The sequence below is a fragment of the Gossypium hirsutum genome, chromosome D01 (genome assembly GCF_007990345.1).
Source record: "Gossypium hirsutum isolate 1008001.06 chromosome D01, Gossypium_hirsutum_v2.1, whole genome shotgun sequence".
Classification (NCBI taxonomy): domain Eukaryota; kingdom Viridiplantae; phylum Streptophyta; class Magnoliopsida; order Malvales; family Malvaceae; genus Gossypium; species Gossypium hirsutum.
Genome location: NC_053437.1, coordinates 34,201,737 through 34,209,987, shown reverse-complemented (window position 1 = coordinate 34,209,987; position 8,251 = coordinate 34,201,737).

The following is an 8,251-nucleotide window of genomic DNA, read 5'->3' as shown; positions in this document are numbered from 1 at the left end:
ACCTTAACCTAATTTAATTAAAAATCCTAACCTAATTTAATTAAAAACCCTAAACCCTTAACTTAAAACCCTAACCTAATTTAATTAAAAACCCTAACCTAATTTTACATAATTTGATAATTTTACTAACCATTAATACAATTTTTTGACTTAATAATTTTACATTCACATAATGTTAGATTTGGAAAAATGTTTTGACTAGTACTAACAATTAATAATTTTATATAATTTGATAATTTTACTATCCATTAATATAATTTTTTGACTTAATACAATTTATCAACTAATAATTTCACAAACTTAATTTTTTTACAATTACATTCAACTATTGCGATTAGGGCATGATCGACTTGTATGGCCTGGATTCCTACACCATCCGCACAACTTCGTTTGATTGGCTGTTTCTCGGATATCCATATTGTTACATATTCTAGTCGAGCAAGGTCGACCCTTTGGTTTGAGAGGTAGTTCTCTATCCGGTAACAGCTTAAAAGGAGCAAGAGATATGGGCTGCCACTTACGTTCATCTGGGACCGGTGGGAAAACGTGACTCCATACGTTGTACATGTTTTCTAATTTGTACACTTCGTCCACATAACTCATCGGATCCAGACGGAGTTTCTAACAAGCTACAATAACATGAGCGCATGGATAACGATGTGCATCAAACATCCCACTGTCACAAGTCCTATCTCGCAAGTGTACACGATATTGCACGCCAACAACACCTTGGTGCAGTTTGTCAAACTCTGTCATGCGAAACCATAAATTGTCTCAATCGTGACACACTGTGTCCATGGTGTTTGCCCTTGCTTTGGCCTTGTTAATTTCTTGAACTACCTTATTGCACCATATATGACCTCCCTGCATCTGGCCTGCATAACTTGCTGCTCGCTTTGGAAATAGCGCCGCCAAAAAAAAATATGTCTCTTGCACAACCGATGTTATCGATAGATGGCGTGTCCCTTTAAGAACAGAATTTATGCATTCTACCAGGTTCGACGTCATATGGCCATATCGTAGGCCACCGTTGTATGCTTGTGCCCACCGTTTGAAATGTATGTTACAAAGGTAGTCCGCCCCTTCTCCGTTTTGGGATCGTAAAATTGCCAACATCTCGTGAAAACGATCTTTATTTATTTCATACCCTGCCAATATAAGATCATAGCGAATAATTTATACCACTTCTACCAATAAAACTAATTCAAATTGACAAACGAAATAACACAGATATAGACTAAATACCCATGTTGGCCACTTGTTGTCGTTCGCTTTTAGATGGATATCGCCTGTAGTAGTTCGAAGCAACGTGTCTTAGGCAATATCTATGGTGTGTGTGCTGCCATAAGCTTCCCTCTCGAACAAATGCAGCTAGTATACCGGCGCCCTGATCTGAAATAACACAGATATCAGGTTAGGGATACACATGCCTCCTTAACCTAGAGAGAAAGAAATCCCAGTCATCAGACGACTCCCCCGGTGTTATTGCAAATGCAATTGGAAGAATTCTCCCACCGCCATCCTGTGCCACTGCAAGCAATAGCCGATGAGTATACCTACCAAACATGAAGGTACCGTCAATTTGTACCAACGGCTTGCAGTATGAAAATGCGTCTCGGCATTACTTAAAGGTCCAAAATAGGCGTTTGATCACTTGGCATCCACGTAGCAATTGGCCGTTGTAGTACGCATGTTCCATTTCAAGGTCTGTGATGGCACCGGGGATGTATCTCTCTAGCACCTGACACCACTGCCATATTTCATTATATGAGGCGTCCCGCCCACTATGCATCTTCTGCAACGCCTTTTTCTTAGCTATCCAAGCCTTGCGGTAAGATGGCGTGTACCCCATTTGGCTACGGATATTGGTAATTAACACCGGCACTGAAGTCCTAGGATCTGCTTTTATCGTAGGCAGTATCAAGCTAGCTAACATAGCTGAATCCATTTTGGTATGATCTTGTGAAACACCTACAAAGGGAGTACATTAAATAATGCAACATTGCATAATAAAAGTATTATTCAGATACAATCAATACTGTACCTGCAGCACATGTATGTGGACCTTTGTACTTTTTTATCTCCCACAACCCTGTCCTTTTCCTTAACGAGGCGTAGATTTTCCATGAACATGTGCCGTCTTGCACCGCACACTTCGCCTCAAACTTATCAGATTTTGATTTAACGACGTGGTAGTTAACGCCATTTTTGATGCTATGTTGTTTCAAAGCATCAATAAAACTATCCTTGTTGGTAAACTGATTACCAACTTCAAGTTCACCGAAATCTACCCCCGAACTTGTACTATCACACAATCGGTGTGGTAGATCTAGAAACTCTAACGCACCATCTGCAGACAGATTGACATTATGCATGTGGGCTGGAGGTGAGTATGCTCTGAATCATGGATTTTCTTCCTCATCTAAACTCCTGTCAGCATCTTTAGCTTCTGTTGGAATAGGCTCCGGTTCAGAAAATAAGCCAACTTCTGCACCATCTGGCCTGGGCTCTCCAGGTGGATCCACATCGGAGTCATCTTCTAACCCACAATCATCTGCTATGTACGAGGTCCCCTCACCGGTTGACGTCGTTGGAAGTACATCATCCCTTCTTCTGGGCATTTGATAACGTCCCAATTGGATGTAGATTGCCATCCGCTAGAACTTGATGCCGCTCCCCAGTACGTATTTCCAGCATCAAACATCGAGCCATCGACGTACATGTCCCATCCACCGACAGAGTGTCTTGCAGGGGATGTGCATTCGACACCACTATCGAACATGGGTTGTCCCGTATTTTGTAATCTGCTGACCGAGTGTCGGCCAGGGGTGGAGTATACATTTCGAACACCGGTCGCTGGTACATTAGTTGGCGATGTAAATTGTACATATAACTCAATATAAGGTGCTCCACTAGCAAGATGAGTCTGCACCATTGCCTCCAAGCTACGAGCACCTTTTATGTCGAACGAGTCATATGTCACCGGATCAACAGAAGAACAAAATCGATACGTGATAGACAGAACTTTCATTGGCGTCGTTCCAAAAATTTTACGCCTAATCCTTTTATGAAGTTCTGTCAAATCTATGTTCTGGTTAAAAACCAATCGCACCGTATTCTCCGACAAAAAAACAACACCATTCTCGGTGTGGCAAACCTCACCATTGTAGTAAATAACAACACTAATGCGTTCACTCATATTTGAAACTCTAACCTTCTTAGCCTCTCTGAATTGTTTCTGCTGTGGCTTATGCATTCTGAAAACATTTTCTGCCTAATTTATAGCCTCAGCCCAAACATGCTACTGTAGCAAAAGTGCGTCCACGAGGGCGCGATTTCACAAATTCTTCTTAAATAGCATCCTGCTAGAAGCGATTTTATATTATTTGCTTAGAAACGTCAAAAAAATTATTTCTTACATGACCTACTGTAGCAAAAGCGAGCTGACGAGTCGTGATTTCACAAATTCTTCTCAAATAGCATCCTGCTAGAAGCGATTTTATACTATTTGCTCAAAAACGTCAAAAAAATAATTATTTCTTCCGTGACCTACTGTAGCAAAAGCGCATCCACGAGGGCGCGATTTCACAAATTCTTCTCAAATAGCATGCTGCTAGAAGCGATTTTATACTATTTTATCAGAAACGTCAACTCGAAATTATTTCTTCCAGGACCTAAAAACCCTTAAAGGCCTGAACCCTAAACCCTAAGAGCCAAAAAAACCTAACGTGGGAAAAACCGCGAAATCGCGTCCACATCAGCACGATTTTAGGGTACGTGCCAGGAAATCGCGTAAAATAATGGGCCCATTTCGGTAATTTTTTTAAAAAAAGGGCTTCTATCGGTAAATTGCCCTAAATTTTATTTTATTTTAGTTTAAGATTATTTATCCAATTACCACTTTACCCTTAATTATTAACTTATAAATTAACAAAACCCTACCCATAATTTTCCACTAACTTTAAGAAAGGTATAATTACTATCTAGATCCTTTAGATTTCCTTTCCATAGCCATTTACCCCTTTAAACTAATAGATACTGACTTTTGCAACCTTTACGATTTAGTCCTTTTTACCTAATTAACCATTTAAACTTTAAAATTTCTTTACAAAACTTTAATATGACCTTAATATAATCCAGTAGACATTAAATTAATAATAAAATAAAAACTCACTCGTTGGTATGTGGTCCTGAAACCACTGTTTTTGCACCACCGAAATTGGGTTGTTTCAACTCTTCCCCCTAAAGGAATTTTTGTCCCCGAAAATCTTACCAGAAAATAGGTTTGGGTATTGCACTTTCATAGCTTCCTCCGGTTCCCAGGTAGCTTCCTCGACTTCATGACGTTGCCAGAGAAATTTAACTAAATTTGTAAGTTTATTTCTTAACTCTTTAACTTCTCAAGCTAAAATTTTGATCGTTTCTTCACTGTATGACATATCTGGCTGAATTTCAACATTAAGAGGTGAAATCACGTGTGAAGGGTCTCATCGATACTTCTGTAACATCGACACATGAAATACATTATGCATTTTCTCTGATTCAGATGATAAAGCTAAACAATATGCTACTAGCCCAATTCTCTCAATGATCTCATACGACCCGATGAATCGTGGACTAAGCTTTCCTTTTCAACCAAAACGGAGAACTTTTCTCCAAGGTGATACTTTTAAAAACACTCTGTAGCCAATTTGAAATTAAATGTCTTTTCTTTTCAAATTGGCATATGATTTTTGGTGATCAGAAGTAGCTTTCAAACAATCACTTATTGCATTTACTTTTTCTTCGGTTTCTCGAATCAAATCAAAATCGAATAGCTTTTTCTCACTCAGTTCAGACCAGTGTAATGAAGTTCTACATTTCCAGCCATACAAAGCTTCGTACGTCACAATTCTAAAACTCGTCTGACTACTATTATTGTATGCAAAATCAACCAACGGAAGAAATTTCTGTCAACTACGCTCAAACTCCAAAATACAACAACGAAGCATATCCTCGAGTACCTGAATCACTCGCTCAAACTGACCATCAGTCTGCGGATGGAATGTTGTACTGAAATGTAGTCGAGTGCCCATAGCTTCATGCAATTTACTCCAAATTTGAGAAGTAAACCATGGATCTCTATTGGAGATAATAGACATTGGCACATTATGAAGTCTAACAATCTCAGGAATGTATAATTCTACCAATTTTTCAAGTGAATAATCCGTATGTCCTAAAATGAAATGTCCGGATTTAGTTAATCGATCAACACTAACCCAAATAGCATCTTTCTTCCTCGAAGATAGAGGTAACTCTAATACAAAATACATCGTAACTCGTTCCCATTTCTGCTCTGGAATCATAACAGGCTATAATAGTCTAGAAGGTACCTAATGCTCGACTTTAACTTGCTGGAAGATTAAACATTTTGATACAAACTCTGAAATCTCTTGTTTCATACCCGGCGAACAATACATCTGTTTCAAATCACCGTACATTTTATTACTACCGGGGTGTATCAAAAAAATTACTGGTATGAGCTTCTTATAAAATATTTTAAATAATATCAGAATTCCTTGGAAAACATTCTGTTCCTGAGATACAAACTACCTTCAGAATTAACGTGAAATTTTGAATCAGGTGTCTTTTCAATTTGTTCCCGTTTAGCAATCAACTTAGAATCACTTTTCTGAGTTCACAAATCTATTACAAAAATGTCGATCAAGGTTTTAGTTTCTCTACAATGGAACCATCCTCAACCAACGTTAACCGAGTGTTCAAAGCTCACAAAGCAAATAAGGACTTTCTACTTAAAGCATCAACAACAACACTAGTTTTTCCTGAGTGATAATCGATAATCAAATCGTAATATTTTAGCAGCTCCAACCATCTACGCTGTCTCAAATTTAATTCTTTTTGTGACATCAAATACTTCAAGATTTTATGATCTGTGAAGATATGCCATTTTTCTCTGTGCAAATAGTGTTGCTAGATCTTTAAAGCAAGTACAATAGCTGTAAGCTCTAAATCATGAGTCGGGTTATTTTTCTCGTGCGATTTCAACTAACGGGTAGCATAAGCTACCACTTTGAGCTCTTGCATCAATACATAGCTTAAACCTTTTAGTGAAGCATTACTATAAATCACAAATTATTTACTGAACTCTGGCTGACTCAACACGGGGGCTTTGATCAACAATACTTTCAATTGATTGAAACTTTGTTGACATTCTTCAGACTATTCAACGTTGTGGAAATTATTGAAAACCCTTTTACAAATCTCTGATAATATTCGACTAGACCAAACATACTTCTGATCTCTAAAACATTTCTCAGAGATTTCCAGTCTACTATAGTTGATATTTTACTCGGATCAACTCTAATACTGTCTGTCGATAGAACGTGTCCCAAAAATCTAACTTCTCGGAGCCAGAACTCACACTTGCAAAACTTAGCAAATAATTGTTTCTCACGTAAAGTATGCAAAATTATTATCAATGAATAGATCAGAATATTATCAATGAATATAACTACAAACCTGTGTAGATACGACCAAAATATTTTGTTCATTAAATCTATAAACATAGCAGGTGCATTGGTTAAACCGTATGGCATAACTAAAGATTCATAATGTAACACCCCTAACTCGTATTTGTTGTCGAAATAGGGTTACAAAGCATTACTGTACAAACAGAACATTTAAACAAAAATTTCATACATTAACATAATTATATCATAAACCAATTGTTAACATATGTATAGTCTCTAAATCGACCTCTCGAAGCCCTAGAAATAACTTAAAAACAATTCGGGACCAAATTGGAAACATTTGGAAAGTCTAGGAAAATGATACAAATTTTTGAATACCTGGGTCACACGACCATGTGCCTCACACGGCTGAGTCACACTCCCGGGTCTCAAACTGTGTAACCTTCAAACTAGGGACACACCGCCATGTCCCAGGCCCTATCCTCACTCGTGTAACTCTTTGAGTAGGTTCACAAGGTTGTGTCACATGCTCATGTGCCAAGTCGTGTAACTTTCAAAATTGTCTCACACGCCCATGTGCCAGGCAGTATGCTAGGCCGTGTAACTCACTGGCTTGCAAGCAAATTAACCTATAGGAGACACATGAATGAGTCACACCCCCGTGTCTCAGGCCGTGTGGACCTAAAATTTCACCTAAAACAAGCCATCACCAACACCAATTCATGCATAAACCTTTAGGCATTTTGTGTACATAACCAAAGCATTAAAACCCTATCAAAACATACATATAATGACCAATTCAAGAGTCCTAAAATCAACTAACCAATATGCCATTCAAGGCACATCAAATGCAATATTCAAGACTTACCTAAACATGAATATTTTACCACTTACCATTCATCAATTACTAGCTCCAAAAACTTACTAAACATACTTCAACTTAACCATTACTATCCTTCAAAAACATGCCATTTGAGCCATTCAAAACATACAACATGAGGTAACTCAATGCCACAAACCATCAAATGATATTAATAAACCATTCTCATCCATTATCAAAAGTGACCAAAAGTACTTTAGAAAGCAAGCATTATAACTTATTATGCATACATGACACCAAAACACAAACACATTTAGTTACTATTTACATATTCATCAAAACACCATTTTAAAACATCCTATACATTTCAACCATAAATTCATCTACATAATTTTATACATGCCACTACCCTAGGAGATACAAAAACTACCAACATTGATAGATAGTGTGAGTCGATTGATTAATCCGTTTAAAATACCAGCAACAAAGATCTACAAAACAATCCACAAGAATTGATAAGCTTTTAGAGCTTAGTAAGGACATATTATAGCATTTAATCTAAAAATAATTAAATACGGTTCATATACTATTTGATTCAAAGTTACCGGAGTGTAAACAGAGCATGAAAGTGTATTCAAGGGTACCGAACTACAAACAGGGGCACGTATGTACAATTCACAATAATCTTTTAAAAACATAATAATTAAAGCATCATAATAAATCAAACAAATAGAAATTCATTTACATATTGAAATACTACGAACGTACCTTGACGATTAGGGCGTAGAAATATGATCGTGCTAATCCGTAGCTTTTGCCTTTCCTCGGTTTAAATCCAATTGAGGTTTATCTTAATCTAAATAAATAATTATATTAAATTAAGTATTTCAATTAATCTCAACCATTCAATCCAATCTATAATTCACATATATGCATAATTACCATTTTACCCTTAACATTT